The sequence below is a fragment of the Tenrec ecaudatus genome, chromosome 17 (assembly GCF_050624435.1).
Source record: "Tenrec ecaudatus isolate mTenEca1 chromosome 17, mTenEca1.hap1, whole genome shotgun sequence".
Taxonomy (NCBI): Eukaryota; Metazoa; Chordata; class Mammalia; order Afrosoricida; family Tenrecidae; genus Tenrec; species Tenrec ecaudatus.
Genome location: NC_134546.1, coordinates 32,146,859 through 32,167,644, shown reverse-complemented (window position 1 = coordinate 32,167,644; position 20,786 = coordinate 32,146,859). Strand labels below are relative to the sequence as shown.

The window sequence follows — 20,786 nt, the reverse complement described above, 5'->3', positions numbered from 1 at the left end:
ACATTTCCTTCCTGAGATCAAAATCTGCCTAAAAATGTTATTTTTGTCACTCAGAACATAGCTGACCTTCATAATACAACACCAAATCAATTAACTGACCCAAAGAATAATTTTCTCACATCTTTATTCATGGTTATAATGCTTGAGTGAAACATACATGAATTCCTTTAGAGTTGCTCTACAAGATATACACAAAATCAATAAACTTAGTTTTATATTCAGTATATTCCTTTAAATGAAATATTTGCCTCACGGGTTTACTTTTATGAATTTATGACTGTCCGTAATTTTTGTTGTGCATATGCTAAGTCACAAAAAATGAAATCCTTGACAATTTCAATCTTTTCTCCATTTATCATGGTGTTGTTTATTGGTCCAGATGTGAGGATTTTTGTTTTTCTTGCAACCAAATTGTAATTCAGGCTGAAGGCTGTATTCTTTGATCTTCATTAGCAAGTGTTTCAAGTCCTCTTCTTGGTCACCAAGCAAGACTGTCATCTGCATATTGTAGGTTGTTAATGAGCCTTTCTCCAGTCCTGTTGTTGCGATATCCTTCATCTCGTCAGATTATTTATTGTACCGTCACACATGCACACTGTTTGCTCGGAATACAGATTGAATACATATGGTAAAGGCACATTTTTCTTATATAGTTTATAGCACAAATGTTTTTAGACTATTCTAAGTTGGTTCCAAGCCTGCTCAGTTGATATACTATAAGTTCCTAGAAAACAGAGACCCAGTCTTAAATCATTTTTATTCCCCAATGATGCCTACCTACTGTTGCTTTTAGAACATATTGAACATTGTTTATGTTCTATAGTATTTTCTTTCCATAGTGAAAAATCATGCCCTTTCAAAATATAAATTATATGATATTCCAAACATAGACTTCTGTAGCCATAAAAACAATTCTCATCTCACTTATAACCAGGGCAATCAAGTTACTATAAGGACTTTTTTTTCATCTATCTTGACATGAAAAAATAAAGACTGATAAGGCAAATGATCCTGTTGAGAGGTGTGTGGGGAAACTCTTGCTCACAGATGGGAGGAGAGCAAGTTAGAAGAGCCATTTTGGGGGCCAACTTGGCAGTATTTAGCAACATGTAATATGCACAGACACTTTCTAGTTAGAATAAAAATGTTACTGCTTTCTAGGAGTTAATCTTACAAAGTCTCATTGGTGTTAACGTGTCTTAATTCTTTTATTTTAAGTAGGAAGCAGTTTAACTGCCCATCAATATGACTTTTTTCTGACATATGTTGACTATTTTTCATCAGCCAGAAATGGTTCTGCATAGTGACTCAGGTCCTCATCATAACTGACCCAGGAGACTTATCCAGTTATCATCCTCACGTTAAATATGAGGCCCGATAACTTGTGGGATGGCCACAACTATGAGGTGGCTGAGCTAGGTCTGAATTCAGACAAGCATTTAGAAAAACACAGTAGACCTAAATAAATGTATTAATAAAAATTATCCAGGGCATATTTTTAAGTAAAAAAAGACAATTTCATAACAACAAATATGTGCAATCATGTATGGCTTATGGCACTATAAATAACTTGAAGCACTAAAGGTACAGTGCTAATCAGATGGTACGATAAGAACGTACAGAAAATGACTGGAATACATCTAGAAGGATCTATCCAAACAAACCAACAGTTATATCTTGTTTGTAAGCAGAGGTTTGAAGGAAACCTTCTCCAGTTTCACCTTTTTTTTTAAACTTCTGAATTAGACAACATGCTGGCATAGCGTTGGTATACTGGTGCTGCACATTGCCCAGTTATGATATCAAGTAGAGTCATTGGTAGCTGCCGTGCGTAGTTCACACTCTAAGAACAACCGAAGCCACCATTGGGGAGCCGGTTTGGACTCTCGGATACAGAGACCGGGCGCTGCCCACTAGGGTTTTTACCATCGGGCACCTTTGGAAACAGACGATTCACACCTCTGTTAAGAGGCTCTGCTGGGCGTGTGCAGATCGCCAACATGCTGGCGAGCAGTCCAGGGTTAGCATGGCTGTGCTGCCCGGGGACTGATTTCAGGATTGAACATGGACTCAGTTCAGGCCTATGTACTGTTCTCATTTAATTCTCAAAAATGACAGTGCACAGAGAGCTCTTGTCCTCATTTTACAGATGATAACGCTGAGGTCCAGAATGTCTAAGACACTCGAGGAAGATCATTATGGGACATGTCTCAGCATGGCAGTTGGACCCAGTTCTTTCTGACCCTCCTAATTTGCTGGAGAAATGCGTTGCCCACGCCACAGCATCAGGCCACCTGTATTTATTTAATTTCTAAATTAATAAAGGGAGGGAGAAAATGTTATGGACCTTTTTCTTTAAAGAGAATGATGGTGACAGTGGTGTCATTGTGAAATGGAGACATTTGGTAGGGGAAGAATCTGTATTTTATACTCAGTTCTGATACATGATAGTCCAGCAGTGGGCTTGATATTGTGCACATAAATCAGATCATTAATTATCATTTTAATTAAATTGGATAAACTTTTCCCCATAACCTAAAACTAAACCAGATAAAATCTTCTGGCTAACTTTGACCATAAAGTTATTTGATGCTAATATTTGCTGATTGAACAACACATTCTTCCTGGTTCCCCTTAACCGTTCAGTGTTTTATTTAAAATTCCAACAGTTTTCCATGGAGTGTATTCACACTACCGCTTTCCATATCAAACTTACTAAGCTCGCCACATAAAACACCACGAGATGATCGGAAATGCCTGGTACTCCATACTAATCAATTTCAATTCAGAAATAACATCTGATATTCTGGTATACAACTGACCCAATTAACAGTAAGTGTGTAGTGAGCTTTAATGTTCTCAATGATGACAGAATCTTCCTATTTGTCATTTTCTACTCCTTAAGTCTGCAAGACTCATTCCATGTGCAGACCTCACAATGGATGATGTTGAAGCAGAAAGGTACCTAAAGCTCAGCGACCCAATAGGAGAGAGCGTAACTTGCTCCTTAGGGTTTCCAGGCCGACAGGTTATGGGAGCCACTACTGATCATTCTCTCGCGAAGCAGCTGGTAGGGTCAAACCACTGGCAGGTTGACCAGCAGCCAAACACTTCACTGCTGCGTCACGAGGGGTGGAATGCAAGCCAAACTCACTGCCATCAAGTTCACTCAGGCTTGTAGAGACCCTTCGGGACAGGGTACAACTGTCTCCGTGGGTTTCTGAGCCTGTAACTCTGCAGGAACAGAAAAATTTGTCTTTCTTCTGAGGAGTGGCTGGTGGTTTTGAACTGCTGACCTTGTGACAAGCACAGTCATAAAGTTCCTAAAGGACTTTTGAATTGACTTGAGGAAACCAGAGGGCAGCTGGGTCAACAGCTCTATAGCCTGCTTCTGCTCCCCTTAACGTAGCATAAACAAAGTAATGTTTCATGTATTTGGAAAGTCCTATGAAGCCAGGTATATAGGATAAAGTCTCTGAGATTAAGGAGGCGAACAGGGGTTGCATTTCACCTGTGATCTTATTGAGAAGAATGTGATTCCAGGATATGAGTGATTGACACGTCTACGGATTTGCATATACAACTCTAAAATGCCAAAGTTACATCAAGATTTCTTTAACGGAACACAGAAGCATCAGTACAACTTTATCATCCGGCATCTGGCCTGTCCATTTCCTTCACAGCCTCCAAATTCATCCATTTAATATATTTTTAATTCTGTAAGAAAACAAGTATGTATTTAACACCTAATGCCTGCCTCAGAAGGCTTCTCTGTGGGTAGACTATTCAAAATAATAATAATAAGAGGCCTAATAAACCATAAGCATGCCTGGAAAAAATGCTATTGAAATGAGAAAGTTCAATAAGTTGAATAGGAAGCCCTGGTGGAAGTTGGGTGATGAGGCAAATCTTCTCTAAGGCAGCAGGATTTAAAATAGACACGGGAACAATGGACAGGAAAATGAACAGTGGAAGGAAGATCCTCTTTCTGTAGAAGGAGCTTCATGCATAAACATTTTGTGGCAGGAAAAAAGAAAACAGAGCCATCTCCTTAAAGGGAGAGGAGACTGCTGGAGGGAAGTGATGGGCGAGTCACGGAGAACGGAGACGGACAGATACGCAGAGATTTCTCTTTCAACCTCCATGATTGATGTTCCCCCTGCGTCAGCTGTGGATGAAGTTCTGACTGAGGTTCTCTCGGCCCAAACGGAATGCTCACCATGGTGCTGTGGTTATTGGGTGCTGACCCATCCATTCAGACTCATAGCCAGTCGTGTCAGAGAGTAGCACTGTCCCAGAAGGGTTTCTTGGCTGTAACCTTTATGAGGGAAGATCTGCTTTTCTTTCCTATCGAGAGGCGGGGCGTGTTCAAGCTGCCAGCCTTTGCTTCAGCAGTGTATCTGGCACACCACGGGGGCTCCTTCCAGAGGCCACTAGAGGAAGGAGTATGTCCACTTGCTACCAGGTTTGGGTAGCACACATACTAAATCTGGAATGACACAGATCATGTGAGCATGGCCCCTGCACAAGGATGACACGCAGACTCATGCCGTTTCCCACATGCTGTGGAAAGAAGGATGGGTGACTGGAAACAGATAATCCGGGAAGGAAGTGGGGAAGAGGCTGCTGCATCCGGGGCCTTGCTCTAATAGCAGGGCCCAAAAGGGCGATAAAGTGTCCAATGTAAAACTATGGTAATTGGCTCTATAAACTCACACCCAAATTATAGTAAAAGGTTCCCCAAATAATAGCCACAGGAAATACATGAGAGCATGATATGCATTTCCCGGTTGGTACCACCCAAGCCGTCAATTTCCTGATCCAGCAATCTGCTTCAAACAATTTACCAAAAGACATATCAAAAAGCACAGCCGTGTGTTTTCCAAAAACAGCACACAAAAGGCTTCCCAGGGCATATTGATTTGAAAGATCGCAATCATTCCTCTGGGGACGCTTCTCTCTATTAGGACTCCAGTCAACACCATGTTACATTCAGAAATGAGATCTTCTGGGATCGCTCAGGTCCCTCGATGGACACTCACACGAACACAGCAGAGAGTGACCGAGCGGGGTCTGTGGCAGCAGCTCTTCGTCTGTAGTGTGAATCCACCCCCAGCCTGCTCTGGAGTCAGAGGTCCCGTCAAACCTTCTGCTTGCCTGGCTATCATATTGCATCACCTCTAAATGATGGTGCTGGCCGATCAAAACTAGAGAAGGGATAGATCAATAATCTGACAACAGCAATAAGCAGGTCAAAATCCCTCTCGTGTGTATTAGCATCATAGAAATGTCCTAGGGGGAAAAATATTTCCTTTTTTGTTGAAAGAGGGCACCCTGTGTATTGATCTCTTGGCTTAGTGCTCTCTTCTTTTCTTAATTTCTTCTGATGGTCAAATCTTCTTTGTTTATAGTTAGCTCACTCTGCAAATGTCAGAAATCAAAACCAAGAGATAAAGTTCTATGCAGTTTATCAGATGGTACTAGAAGTTAATGTGCTGTCAGATGGCTGTCGTGTGATGGTTGTAATAGTGTTTTTAGTGATTTGTAACTTGTTAGAAAGCTAAAGTGGGCTAGCTGGTACTCCAAAGAGGTTTGCCCAAATGAGGGTACCAGAGAGTCAAGGAGGAAGTGCGCTCCCCCTCGCACATTCAAAATAAGAGTCCAAGAGTGAATCCATCTCAGTTGACTTTTTAACCCCATGATTAAAAAACAAACAACCAGTTGGTGGTAGCTGGAAAAGAGAGTGCATAAAAGTATAAAGAACTTTGGAGGAATGCAGGGTGTCATGCTTTGAGTATCTGCGGTTACGTATCTCCCAGCAACCATTGGGCGTTGCTTCCGCAGAAGGACAGTGGCAGCCAGGGTCAGTTACTGGAGAGCTTTTCCGAACACATGCCCATTGTAGAAGTCTACCACTTTTTGCCTCTTTGTGGATAACAATCCAGAGAGTTGGGTCAGTGTGGAGCCCTGGGTTTGATCAAGAGACTCCCACTTTTATTTTTATTGATTTAAAAATTATTATTAATTTGGAGTTAATACATATATCGTTCCATAGTTCAGTCATGTCAAGCAGAATTGTACAATTGCTACCACAATCAGTTTCCAAGCATTCTTTTACTTCCTGGACTCCTTGGCCTCATTCCCTTTCACAAGCTCCCTGCAGACCCCTGTCCATCACCACTGTACCCCCCCCCCCCCCGCCCTCTGAAACCCCTTCTCTACTTGCTGTCCCTGTAGTGTGATCAATCCTGGGCTTCGTATACCAAAGCACGTAAAACACAAAACACATAAAAACACACAACACAATGTCATAACACCTCTGGGATACATCCTAGTGTGAACAAACAATAACTAAACAAAACAAAGTTACAGAAAATGTTGAAAACCAAATCAGGTCCAGCATGTATCACTTTTGAATCTAGGTAATTTCTAGAATTGGAACAGGGAGCCTTACCTTCCTGTCAATGATGTGTCTCCTTTGTTTTCCTTGTTTTATTTTCTTTTAATTCTGTTGACGATCGTGCGGACCTATGGAGTCGCTACTCAGCTGTTCAAACCTACCAGGGTAAAAACACGGTCTACTTCTTTAAAAAGTTAATGACGCAGAATCCCAAAGGGGTAGTTCCCCTCTGCCCTAAAGGGCTGCTATGAATTGTAGTGAGTTTAGAGTTTGGGGCGTACAGCAGAACACATAAATTAGGCTAGTATCTTTCATAGACTTCCTTGTTATTAATATTATTGTGAAAATAAACACACCAAAATATTTGCCAATGCAGTAGCTGCCACATTTAAAATTCGACGACTTTAATTAGCTATCTCATTTGTACCCCCATATTGCTATCCATTTCCAAAAGATTCTACCACCGCTAACATAAATTCAACTATTCTCTGATTAAATATTGTCCTTTCCCCCTTCCTCTTTTAGCTATTAGTAAAACTTGCTTACTATGTCTTTGCTATTGCCATTTCATTTACATGAAATGTCTTTGCTATTGCCATTTCATTTACATGAAAAGTATTTCTCATTTTTCAACTGACTTATTTTACTCAGTGTGTCCAGCAACTCAAATGTCTTCACTTTCTGTTTTTTTACAGCATTTTATGCAAAGGTCTCTATTTCTCTTTCTCTTGATCTTGTAGCATAGGCTCATAAGGGCATTTACACGAGATACTGAGAAAGCAGCAAGGCACCGAGGCATTCCTGGAAATCTAACCGTGACTCTGCCAGTCCATTTGACAGTTCATCTGCTGGGCGTCCTCACCTGGAAGATGGGAGAAATCATTGCTATGCAAAGGCCAAAACTTTTAAATTCTCCAAATCCTGTGAGAATTTATATGGTCAAGTAGAAGAGGTAGCATTTACCTAAAAGGATGTTACCTCGCCATTTCTCAAACAAAAATAAAACACACATTCCCAAAACTTAGAAATAAAAGTAGCCCTTTGCCCTTCACAGCGCATTTCTTATTCATTCCACAGTTATTTATTGGAGGTTAATATGATCCAGATACCTGCTATGCAAGGCACAGAGATGAGAAAGATACGAGACCTGAACTAAATGTAGCCAATTTCCAGCTAACAGACTCAAGACCAAATCATGGGCAAAATTCTCACTCCCTTCATGCCTCCCCAAACTTCCTTTGATTATGCCAAATTTGCTGTTATAGATATTGCATTCTCTTTTTTAATTGAATACATCATCTGATAGAATGCTTAAAATATAGGATTTAATTGATCAAGACTTCTCTAGGTCCACTTTCCAATGCAAATAAGTTGTATTCTGCTCATATTCGTAGTGTAAATAACTACCATTGTGGATGATGTTAAGCTATCTTGAAGCCTACTAAATACATCTTTTGGAACAGATGCACCTAATTGGCTAACAAGAGCCAAGTCAAGTCCAGCACAACAAGTTATACTCACTGTGAAGTTATTATCAGCCTAAGCATTTCAGCTGAGGCAGAAGGGAGGTGAGAGGTGACTGCGGGGCAATGTTGGCCGTGTCACAGTCAACAGGAACATCTTTTCTCTTGATGGGACTCCAGTGATTTTCCTCTTCCGTCGACTGAGTGCACATTCCCTTTGAGGGCCATCTGTAAAGCTCTTAATCACTGCTTCAGATTTTTTAATTGTATATGATTAGCTCTCCTGAAATGTGACTCTGCCTAATAAAATCAGAGCAGATGAAAAACGCATCTTAAAGCTTTGTATCATGTGTGGCTCCTGAGGAGCAATTTGCTCACAGTGCATTGATTTGTTTGTAGGTGAGATTTTATGACAACTCTGTCATGGATCCAAATCCCAGGGCAGGTTTATTGCCAGCACAGAGCACCTTGCCTTAAGCGCTTCATATGGTTTGCAGTGATTCTGCAGGGGAGGCGGATGAGGGACAGAGGAAGGGGAAACACAGAAGTGGTTTCTAAGCCCAAAGACCAGAAACTGCTTTCAAACTCAAGTTCATATTTTTATGAGCTCCTTGTTGCTTCACAACCCAACTTCTGAATTTTCATAAACTCTCTTTTGTCCCTCCCCTACCTGGAAGCCCCGCAGGAACCATGATCAGAAATCTGGCTTCTTGGGGCATAAGCGGGCTTTCCCGGACTAGGCAGGGGTTAAAGAGGTAAATGAACTTGCCTGGAGAGACCTGGAGAGACAGAACAAATAAATGGCAGAGCTCTACTCTGAACCCCTGTTTTATGGGGGTGCCCATCATTGGCTGTCCCTACAATCCTCTGCCTTTAGGAGGAGGTAGAAAATGATTGGTGAAGTCACAAATGAATTACTTAGAGCAGGTGGTGACCTTAATGTTATCTGTTCAGGGATGCTGGAAATAAGTATCCAGAGGTTGTACAAGCAGCAAGGTTGGCTGCCAGTCAAAAGGTTGGACGTTCAAGTCCACCCACAGGTGCCTCCAATGAACAGTGATCTCCATCTGACAAAGCAGCCACTGGTCAACATATTCACGGCACTGTGATCTATGAAAATAGATGCCCTGGAGAGGATTCACAGTGAGGGAAGGCGCTGCCTGTATTTCCTGGGCACCAGTTCTGCCTCTGAGTGACCCTTTGGGACAGAGCAGGACTGCACTTTTGGTTTTCAGAGACCTTAGATCTAATGCCGCAGGTGAGGAAGGACCTCTTCTTTCTTCCTCAGAACTATGAATGATTTTGGTCTGCTGGACTTTAGCAGGTCAGCACATTAGCCGCTAAGCAACCATGGATCCTGAAAGTACAAGGGGCTTCACAATGTTCATGGGAAAATGGAATTAAAAGATGTTAGAATTTTTCCACAAATGTTCTGAAGCCCCCCTCTAGAGTCAAAATAATGATAACTTATTTAATCAAGAGCAATTATTTAACTTGACTTAAAAGGCTGGGGGCGGGGGAGAGGAAAGCCAATGATCTCATATGTAAATCCTCTTATCTTCCTTTTGTCTGCTTGTGATAGTGGGCCCATTCTACTGTTATTTTGTCTACGTTTATGAAAATGCCACTCAATATTGGTTAAACAATTTACAACAGAGTCCTTGATATCCGACCAGTTTTGTTACATTAACTATGGAGGATACTAGTAGAAAACCACTTGCTATTGGGTCAGTTTCCACTCATGATGACCTGTGATGTCACTAGAACAACTCCATAGAGTTTCCAGAGGCTGCCTTTTTAGAAAGAAAATGCCCAGCTTTTCTCCCAAGGTGCTTCTGGATGGACTTAAACTTCTCACTCTTGGTTAGCAATGGCACACTTACCCATTTGTATCATCTAGGGGACAGACACCATGTGGAGAACAGACAGTCAAACGGAAGCAAAAATTGGCTCCACAACCTCATGTTAGTCGGTGATGGCATTCTCTGTTACATAGGACCACTGAAAACACCGAAGCCTGTGCACGAAGCAGACGTTTTCCAAGCAGAGCTGTTAGAGGAAGTGTTAAATGAATCTTCTTCTGACCAATAAGTCATTAGAAACCCTATGTAGTCTGCCTCTACTCTGACACATACGGGGTCACCAGGAATCAGAACTCACTTGATGTCAACTGACTAAAAGTTAGCTCTAGCATTACATAAAATTTCCTCTACAGTCAGAAAACAAAAAAGAGACAAAATGGCATTCAGGTTTATTTGATTGCAGTTAAAAATGCAGGCATTGGAATCAGACCTGGGTTCAAGATCCCACCTTGCGTTTTACTAGCTGTGAACGTTTCCTCGTGCATAAAGTAGGTACAGTGATATCCACCCTTTGGGGTTGTGAGTGAGACTCAGTAAACATCTCTTGAAGGAATACTTACTAACATCTTTCTCTTGCTATAAACTGATTGACCATCCATCAAAAACACTTTTATAAGACTGTATCACCTTTGGCTTCTAGTTATGTTTCTAACTCCACTGTTCTTTGGCTATAAAACTGTTCTATAAAACACAAGCGTGTGCAACCTGAGCGAGGCTCAGTGTGCTCCCAGGTAATCATCCAATGGATGTGCATCTCCAGAGGCACAAGGACCAGCTGGTCTCACTCCTTGAAGCAATGAAGGCAGCATTCTCTGCTATCCAACACTACATATGCTACCATTTATCCTTGGGGAGCAATGAATTGGAAGACAGGCATTCTTTTTTTAAATCATTTTATTGGGGGCTCATACAACTCTTATCACAATCCATCCATACATCAAGTGTTCAAAGCACATCTGTACGTTCGTTACCCTCATCATTCTCCAAACATTCTTAATTCAAACTTTATGCAAAAAGAGATTGACAGAGCAAATGACACTTAACCATTCAGAATAAGGCTGAGTACGAAGCAATGAGAAATAGTATGGAATTCATACACATTCATATTCTTTTTTAGTGGAAAGCTTTTTGGGAGAATGGAAACCATAAGATAAATGTTCATGACATTGTACAGATAAGAAATGTGTTTTCTAAATTAATCTCCTGAGGGTTCTGGCTAGCTATTTGTAGAGGTATTCTATAAAGTAGCCAAGACCACTGCCTCCCCTTAACCACCAGGATCATAGTAACAATTACAAGCCTGATTTTCTGAATTCTCCCCAAATCCCTGGTGAGCAGCCATCCTGTGTTGTTTTTCAGGGAGACACAAAGAAGAGAAGAGGGAAGTAGGAGACATGCCAAATCTCTGACTATTCCAAGTTTGTTTTTCTTTTCTCTGAGAACAGGGCTCTACTCTCAGTCTTCCTTGTCAAGATAAGCCCAACTCCTTTCCACCTTCAGCTGTTAGGATACCCGGGGTGTTCAGATTCTTCCAGAGACTAGCGGTAACTCTGGTTAAGATGAAAAAGAGCTAGCTTGGCCTGAAGCCCTCATAAAGATGATGGAGCACTGCCCTCGACATTTTTCAAGCTAGAAGGATGCAAATTTTCCTCTGTGTGGTAGGCAGCTGATGGGGCATGTGGGGTAGGTATCTTTGGGACAGACACCTTCCTAGTGATCCCAGAGGAATCATCTGCATCTTCACACTTGCCAAACAACTGTTCATTATTCTCTTTTATAAGCTGATGTCCGTCAAAGAACCAGATGTGTTACCATTTTTTGTACATGCTTATCAAAAAATTCCTGAGATAATACAGAAAATATTGATATCAGTCTCTTCGTATGGTGCCAGTACAGTGGGTTTTCTTAATGAAAATATTTGAGATAGGAGCTTTGCTAAATCTTTACTTTCTATCTTCCTGCTCTTATTGCAAAAAAAAAAATGCTTCAAGACTTTGGGTTTTCTTTTACTTTGTTTTAATAAAGTGAGCTACTTACTCTGACATCATGTTGTACCCTAATAGCTTCCACTTGTCTTGGACCTGGTATACTAGTTAAGTTAGTGAAGTAAAATGAGTGGCTTGATAAAGAATCTGAGGCTTTATTGATTTTTTTTCTTTTTAAGAATAACCTTTGTATGAGAGAGGAAAGGAGATAATTACCAGTCCCATTCAAGAAGAACTTTTAGCAAGACAGGGCCAACTGAACCGAAGCACAGCCCATTAATCTATGGACACAGGGTCTTCAAGATTCATGAGGAGGAATAGGGTGGGAAGACGGATGGGACGATTGTCTGTGTCTGTTGGGTGTATACTGGGTCACAGGTCACCTCTCTCTCATAGTCCACTTTTGAATAAATGTGCTCATTCACCGGACCAGCTGGTCATCATCCAGATGGTGATGCTCCTTTTAAAAATCCCTGGCAAATCAGTGGAAATCAGATCCCAACTCAATTCCCCTCCCTCCCCCCCCCCCCCCCGAAAAGCTCCAAAATGTTTTACCCTTGGTGCAAAGACACAAATCAGCCAAGTGTGTGAAAATGAAATTGACACTACTAGCCTAGCGTGGCAACTTGGTGAAATGAAGATCCCCTGAGAACACAGTCTTTTAGGTTCCATTTGGTTTTTGTTTGTTTTTGGTTTAATTTCGGGCAAGAATATAGAGTTGCATGTGCCTGAGCACAAAATTCGATGTCCAGATGCAGACTTCACTAGCTATCCTGTCATCACAGTGTGCTCCACATGACCACTCACAGCATCCTGGGTCTCACAGACCTTATGGAAGACTTAGTCTTTAGGCAGCGCTGAGGGTGAGCCATGACTTCTCTTTGTTGTTGGCTTTTTCTGCCAAATGTTGGTTCTTTGTATTGTGCTTTGTACCTGGAGTGAGAAAGCTGATTAATGGAGCTTAGCCTGGATCAGAAAGGACTCCCTACTACTACTTTAGTCTTAAGTCTTTCCAGAACATTTTTGTTTCAGATTAGGTTAATTTTTTCCCAGCATAACTGAAAAGAAAGAGGAAGACGTGAAGGGTGGGAGGAGGTGGGGGGTGGGGAGGGGCAAGGACAAGGTGACATTTGATGGCGCACGTTTGTCTTGTTTTGTTGTTAAAAGAAGGCGAAAAGGCTGACGTTCATGAGACAGCTGTAAGCATCAAGCTACACTCATATTGGTGGATCCGGGCTGTGGAGGGAAAAGCCAGGAACTGCTCCACTCTCCTCACACTTAATTCAAAGGAATAAACAGACTCCTGTGAATTGCCAATTTTCACTGTTAGATTAGGATACATTCAAGAGGCCTTTATTACCACCTAACATTGAAAAGAGGCCAAAGTCCCAAAAGCAACCTATTCCAAAGAATCCGAGGACATTTACCTTTAATCACCCTCATTAGCTCATTCCGATTTACAGAAATTCCCCCTGAGAATTGGTATGGAACTATTGCCGCTCTCTGTTTTGCTTCCTTAAAAAGAAATCACAACAGCTCTACTGGTTTATCATCCCATCAGCAGTGTAGGGGCCCCCCAATTTCTCCACAGCCTAGTCAAAATAGTTTTTTGATCATAACCATTTTCCAACCAAACAACTAATCAACCAACTGCCATTGAGTTTAATCCAACACATCCGGACTATATAGCCATGGTTCTCAACCTGTGGATTGCGACCCCTCTGGAGGTCAAACGACCTTTTCACAGGGGTTGCCTGATTAATAACAGTAGCAAAATGACAGTGATGAAGTAGCAACGAGAATAATTTTAGGGTTGGGGTCACCACAACCCGAGGAACTATTAAAGGGTTGGGACGTTAGACCTTACGTTCCGGGTACTGGGTTTTTTGAAGGCTATGGTTTACAGTGAAAGCCCTAAATCCATGTGAAATCTCCACTTAGATTCAGCCTCCATTGAGTTCTTTCTGACCATTGACTGACATGTAAAAAGTGTTACCCTCAGGCAGAGTGTGTTTGCTGAGACTTCCTCAGCCAGTCCGGAGAGGAGCTATCTCACCTCAAGAATATTCCCTTTCTGGAAATTGGGGTACTCAGGTCTCATGATTATGAGTCATGTCTGACCAAGATGGTCTGAGGACTTCAGAATTTATCCTGCAGTCATTTCTAGTCTACAAGAGTGTGCATATCCCACTCGTAGTCCCGTTTCTGTTGTCCCACCTGCAACTGTGCTGAAATGATGTGCTGCCAAGCATGGTTTGAGGATGAGCTGCTTGTTTGCATGTCCTATGTGAGTGACCATGTGGCTGTAAATCCTTGGGACACCATTATGCTCTAGTGCTGATGATCTCTCTCCTTAAGATGACTGATCTTTGTCCTGTGTAAGGCTTACTAAAGGGAACTTTATAGGCTACATTTTAATTTGAGGTTGGAATTATCTAGGTGGTAGTGAATTTGTCCTCTCCTCCATCCCATAATAAGCCTCATCCTTCCTCTACTGCGTGGGTGGTGAATTCAAACCACCGACACTTTGGGTAGCAGTGAAATGGGTACCCATGGGAACCACCAGGACTCCACGGAGGGAGCTGAGCCCTTCCTCATGGGCTGAAGTGAACCTCTCTTTTTCTTAAACCATGCTTGGGTCCTGGACTGTGCCAGTCAAGGTGGCTGCTTCTCCAGGGAGATTTTGCACGTGCAGATTGGGACGTTAAATGGTGAGGCAGAGCCAACGAACTTTAGAGGAAGCGACTTTATAGCTATTCTTGTCAAGGAACCTGTGTAGAAATACCCAGTGTGACTATTCCATGTTTATTAGGGGAAAAAATCTGCCAATTAGTTGATTCTGACTCATAATGACCTTCTATGTGTGTGCTAGGCTGCGAATCTTTATGGGAACAGATAGGCTCATTTTTCTCCCATGTCATGGCTGGTGGGTTTAAACTGCTGACCTTCTTTGGGGTTGTTTGCAGTTAGCAGTCCAATGCTTCCTGGACAGCACCACGAGGCTCTTCCCTGAAAACTAAATCAACTCACTGCTACAGAGTCATTTCTGATTCATAGTAACCTGAAAGGGCAAAGGAGAACTGCCTCTTTGGGGTTCCAAGACTGTCAATCTTGATGCTAGCAACAAGCCTTATCTCTCTCCCTCGGAGAGGCTGCTGGGAAACTGCTGACTTTGGGACAATCAGCCCCATGCATCATTCACAGTACCACTGGGTTCCTCTCCTATAGCACCTTCCAATCCGAGTACTAAGAGAACCCAAACTCTCTGCCACCCAGTCATTTCTGACTCACGGGGACCCATATAAGGCAGGCTAGACCTGCCCCTTGGACTTCTAAGATGGTCTTTATGGGAGTGAGTCAAGATTTCTCACATTGGCTGGTGGGCTCAGTGCTCTGACCTTGTGGTTAGCATAGCAGCTCAGTGGATAGCTCACTCTGCCGCCCAGGCTGCTAGGCATTAAGACTGCTGACTAATACTGAAGCTCTTGTCATGGTTGTTCGTGTCCTACCCGGGAAGTAGGTGAAAAGGAAAGCATTCCCATTCCTCATTCCAGGCATACCGTCTGGAGCACATTTCACCAGACATTCCCACCCCCCACCCCCCATGACCGCAAAAATGCTTTGGGGATAAGATTCTCCGAAAAGTCTGCAATCTATCTCCTGCCCCTTCCCTGGGGAAAGAGTCCTAGAACAACGTTCCTTGAACTTGGAGAGGAGGCCTTGGGGGTTCAGAAGTAGAATTCTCATCTTCCAAGCCGGCGCTCCACGTTCCAGCCCGAGCCAGTGCACCCATCAGCCAGTGAAGGCTACTATGTTTCAGTGGACCAACGTCCAGGCTAAGATGGACTAGAGGAAGATTTGGCGATCTCTTCCAAAAGCCAGCTCATGGAAGCCCTATCGAGCCCAACCGTCCAATCCACAATCCACTGGGCTATTGAGGGCATGCCATTTCCTTCCATTGTGCATACAGCCCCCAGGAGCAGGTGTTCATTTCCACCACAGCTAACAACAACACCTGGTTTCCACCCGGGTTTAAAAACGAAGGACTTTAAATGAGTTAATTAAATCTGATAGCACGAGTACTTCTCCACTTTATCAGGATTTCATAATTGAAGCCAGATTTCATACGTATATACTTTGACCATCCATTTTTTTACATCAAGAAAAAGTAGTTATCTAAAAATGGAATACATATTTCCATCTACTCATGTGAAAAAATTTTCAGTGGGGCCTTTGAGAAATGGTTTTTTGTTATTTTTCCATTAGAACAGATGTTTTATTCTGCGACTGTGAATGATGAAATGAAATTTCAGGACTTTTAAGGAAGAGAAAAATAACCTGTTAGTTCCTAATGTGTCTTTCCTTCAGTTGTACCATCGTTGGAGTACTTTATACTGGCAAGCATTCGTATTTTAAGTTCATACTTTAGTCGTGTTTACTTTGTCAATGTGAGTGCCTGCTTTTAAATGGGCCAGAATCCTTAATAACTGCAAGCACTACATAAAAGTTAAGGTTTAAGATTCCTTATTGTTCTCATTTAATTCCCCAACGTGGCATTCAGTGCCCTCCATAGCTTGCACTTCTGAATTGTCTGAGTCTTTAAAAAGCAGGTCTCATGTTTATTAATCAGAATTTTTATAATCACAATAGGAACAGGGCAGAAAACAAGCTTTCCCTTATAACTAGTTATATAGTGTTTTGTCTGTCCCTGGCACAATGGCAACATTGTGCTAATATGAACTAACTAGAATTATCATGTGCACACACACGTGTGTTTGTGTGTTCATGTGTTGTTATTGTTTGCTGCAACTCATTGCAGCCTTCTAGATAACAAAAGGCGGCTTGCTCCTGCCCCATCCTCACACTTGTTGCTGATAGAGCCCAGTGTTGCAGCCGCTGCATTAACCCATCTCGTGGACTCTTCTTTTTCACTGACCCTCTCTACCATGAGTGAAAAGTTTCTCCAGAGCCGGCTCCCTGCCGATGACATGTCCAAATGATGAGAGATGGCGCGTCACCATCCTTTCTTCTAAGAAGCATGTGGCTGCACCTCAATCCAGATTTATACACTCTTTCAGCGGTCCGTGACGTACGCAAGATTCTTCACCAACCCTCTGATTCAAATGTGTCCATTCCTGTTTGGACTTGCATGTTCATTGTCCAGCTTTCATATGCATATGAGCATATAGGGAATAGTATGACTTGGGGCCCATGTTGGATATAGCCATGGGGCTTCAAAACGTTTGTGGGGAAAAATATCCATTAACTATCTAATTCCACTTATGAATTCTATTTTCCTACAAACCTATTGATGTTTCCTTGTGGATTCAGACTGCTGACCTTTTGGTTACTCCCACCTGTAGTCCACCACACCGCTTGGATCTCTCTGTTCAGCTATCACGCCTCCCAAATTAGACCCACATGTTACAAAATGTGGTCCATTTGCTCACAAAGACTTTGCTTTGCTCCTCAAAATCAACACGAGGCTTGTTTTATTGCATTTAAGACATCATAGTGCTCAACATTGATAGTCTATTAATCTCTTTGCCACACACTGAAGAAGTTACTACCCCATCCTACTTTAAGTCATGTATCCCCCTCAGAGTCTAATACTTGCTTTTTTTTAAAATGAAGGGCCTTGTATTTTATTTGCATTTGTTTAGATGTGCTTCACCAGCATTTGAATAAACTACTTGTGAAGGCCTGTATTATAGCTTACTGCTGAATTGTCCAAGGACCCCGTGACTGCCTGAATGCTGTAAGGCTGCATCGTTGTGTCAGGGAGCCAGAAAATTGCTAGTTGAAGGAAAAGCTGTCAAAACTGAGAGTGACATGAACAGCAGTCTCAGGAGGATCAGCACTTGGACTGTCCGTGATCTCCAGCATAAGGAGACAGCAGCTGTGAACCACTCAGAAATAGCTATGGACCACACATTTCAAAACGTCTACGCCAATGGGAAAACAGTCTTGATTCTTAAAATTATGGGCTTGGGTCCGGTTTCTGGCCTTGTAACATAATCAAGTTGTCACAATTTTAAAGGCTGAGATGAAATTCCCTGGCTCTGGAGTAAGCATGACGAGCCAGAAGAGCCAATGTTCAAGCATCTGGGCTTTGAAGGCAAGTCAAAACATTGTTTCTGGTCAATCACTACAAAGTTAGGAACAAAGCTGTGTGCCTCCCCCTCTCCAAATTGGAAATATTGATTGGATTAGACCAAACCTTGACATGTTCAGATGTTAAGTGGCAATTTCCATTTTTCTATTGTATTCTAAGTAAGAGACTATGAATGCAATATGCAGGAAGAAGGGCAAGATGTAGTGTCAGCCTGTCATGAGTTATCCTCTCAGTGAGTGCCTCTCCTGAGAGGAATTGGGTAAGAGCTCCGAGTGCCCTTAGCCCCTGGCGCTTACTGTCCAGCAAGACAGCACTGTGCTTCGCTCGCATGTGGCACTAGGTACATTTCCCCACGTGGGAATAAATATTACACAAGTTACTCTACCTTCCCATAGCATCATTGCCTTTATTTTCATAGAAATGAATAAGTGAATTAAGGTTTGATGACTGCTATAAAAACACTAGGACACATTTTTTAACAGACAGAAACCAGTAACCAGTGGTGTGATAAATAATATATAACTTTTTAAAAAGTTGTTAAATCACTTCAGGAAACCCTGAGATAAATGGAAAAGTTCTGCTTTCATCATACAGACTTTGGTAAATTATTTTGCTTTTTTATACCTTGGTTTTCTTGTCTGTTCAGTGAAGATAATAATATATCCACTTAAATCCAATTCAATAAATTAATACATATAAAAGTGTTTAAGATAGGATCTGGTACTTATTAAACACCTCTATGCATGTTTAATATGTAGAGTTTATTTATTCATGCAAATTATATGCATTATTGAAAATATTATAGATGATATTGTTGAGCCTTTACCATATTTGAGGCATAGTATTAAGTACAGTAATTATTTCACTTAGTTTTTTATGACAGTCTTTTGAGGTAGCTATTTATACCATCCCTATTGAAAGACAAGAAAACTGGGGTACATAGGAAATAATTTGTCAGAAAAATACAGCCATCAAGTGACAGAATCCGGATAAACAAACATGTGATATTATTATCATCCTATCTGCATAGTTTTGTATCCTATCGACTTACTCTCCCTCTACCCTTTTCCCCAAAGACTGACATTTAGTTTCACAGCCTTAGGCTTTTGGGGAGCATCTCAGGGCTTGTCTCCTCTGTCAGCGACCACATCCTGAAACCTACTTCCTTTGTTTCAGGGAACGTAAGCGTGGTGAGAGGGAGGCTGATGAAGACTAGGTGAGAAGCCTGCCTGCTCTGCCTGCTCTTCTAGCCCTCTCTGTGCCCCTAGCAACTGGTTGAATTGCACCCTGGTGTGTACAGGAATCCAACCGGATGGGGATATGGCCCCCACAGAGCGAATGAGCAAACCATCAAGCAGACAATTTAGTGAGCCCTCCCCACCCTCCTCCTAAATATGCATTCAGAATCCTGGCTCCTTCAGAGCCCTGCAGTATAGAGTGATTCTCAGCTTCCAGAGCACCTTTCCCATAATGATCTCAGGCCATACTCTCCACGAGTCTGTGAGGTAGATAGAGCAGGGTCCGTATCTTTCTTTTAGAGACAGGGAACATCTGGCTGCAGAGGAGGATAATTTGCATCTTGGGCATTAAAATTCTGTAGTGATGTGTGTCAGAATGACTTACTTACCAGTACATAGGTACATATGAGAGGGGTACCAAAAAATGGAATCCCCCAAAAGCTGTGTATTTTTTTCTTTACAAAAAAACCTTATCACCTTTAAAGTACCCTCCATTACACTTAATACATTTATCAGATCTGCGATCCCATTCTTGGAAACATTTTTCAAACTCATCTGTTTGGATGGCTGACAGCACCTCCCCCGTTTTTTATTCAACTTTCTACGTCATCAAATCACTCTCCTTTCATGTCTCTCTTCTTTCGTGGAAACAAAAAGAAGTCCCATTGAGCAAAGTTCAGGTGACTAAGTTGCATAAGGCAAGAGGTGCATGCTGGGATTTTTGCCAAAAACTGACGCACTGAGATGGCTGCATGAGCAGGTTTATTGTCGTGGTGGCAAAACCAGACCTGTGTCTGCCACAAAATTCACTGAACAGAGCTCCAAGATAGTCCAGATAACTTCCCCATCTCTTCAATGGTCCATCGTCGGTATTTGAGCACAAATATATGGATTTTGTCGGCATTTTTCATCTGTTTGGGAAATTGATGGATGTCCAGAAATGAGGTTTGTCATCAATTGACATTCAGGACTTATGAAAGGAGAATACCACTCGTACACTTGAGGTTTTTCCGTAGCACTATCCTTGTAAGCTGTGTTCAACATCACAGCAGTTTCTGCTCAGCAATTTTCCTGAGCAGGAAACAAAATTTCACAGCTACATTCTGTTCTCAAATCAGCCATTACAAAAACGAGGCTCACGTGAAACCGCTTTTATGAAATAATTCACAGTGATCAGAGAGAACTTTCCCAGGCAATGCCACTGGGTGCACTAACTCAGAGTGAGTTGCTTGATGTCTGCCTAATGGGAAAAATGCGTGCTACAAAAACTCCACCCAGTGAAGCTATTTTCCAGGGTTTTTTTCAGGACACCCTGGTAATTCCTCAGTTTTCCACCTTGACTAATGTTATTTTTCCAGGATGAGAAAACCCTATCACACAATAGTTTCCAGTCGTTTTCCAAGTGTCCAAGTTATAAGGCAACAACAATAACAAAACCCAAACCGACTGCAATGGATTAGATTCTGACTCATGGCAAGCCTATAAAACCGAGTAAAATGAAATCATTTTCCAAGGCTGTAAATCTTCCCAGAAGCAGACTGCCACATCTTTCTCCCCTGGAGTGGTTAGTGGGTTTGAATGACCAAACTTTGGGTTAGCAGGCAAGCTCTTTAGTCGCTGCACTCCCAAGGTGCCTTAGTTGTAAGATATGAGTGTATAATTCCTATCGTATTCATTAGAATAACGCAATGTTGGTAAATTTAACATTTTATCAGTTATTAAA

General features: G+C 41.9%; 1 protein-coding gene and 1 non-coding gene across 8 annotated transcripts in view; both read left to right on the top strand.

Annotated features, from left to right (window-relative positions):
• SLC8A1 (solute carrier family 8 member A1) overlaps nucleotides 1-20,786 on the top strand; it is a 438,247-nt gene that overhangs the window by 247,584 nt on the left and 169,877 nt on the right. The window lies entirely within an intron of this gene.
• On the top strand, nucleotides 4,458-4,566 carry LOC142431153 (U6 spliceosomal RNA). Its single transcript, XR_012780713.1, has one exon. It is a non-coding gene; the product is annotated as a U6 spliceosomal RNA (small nuclear RNA).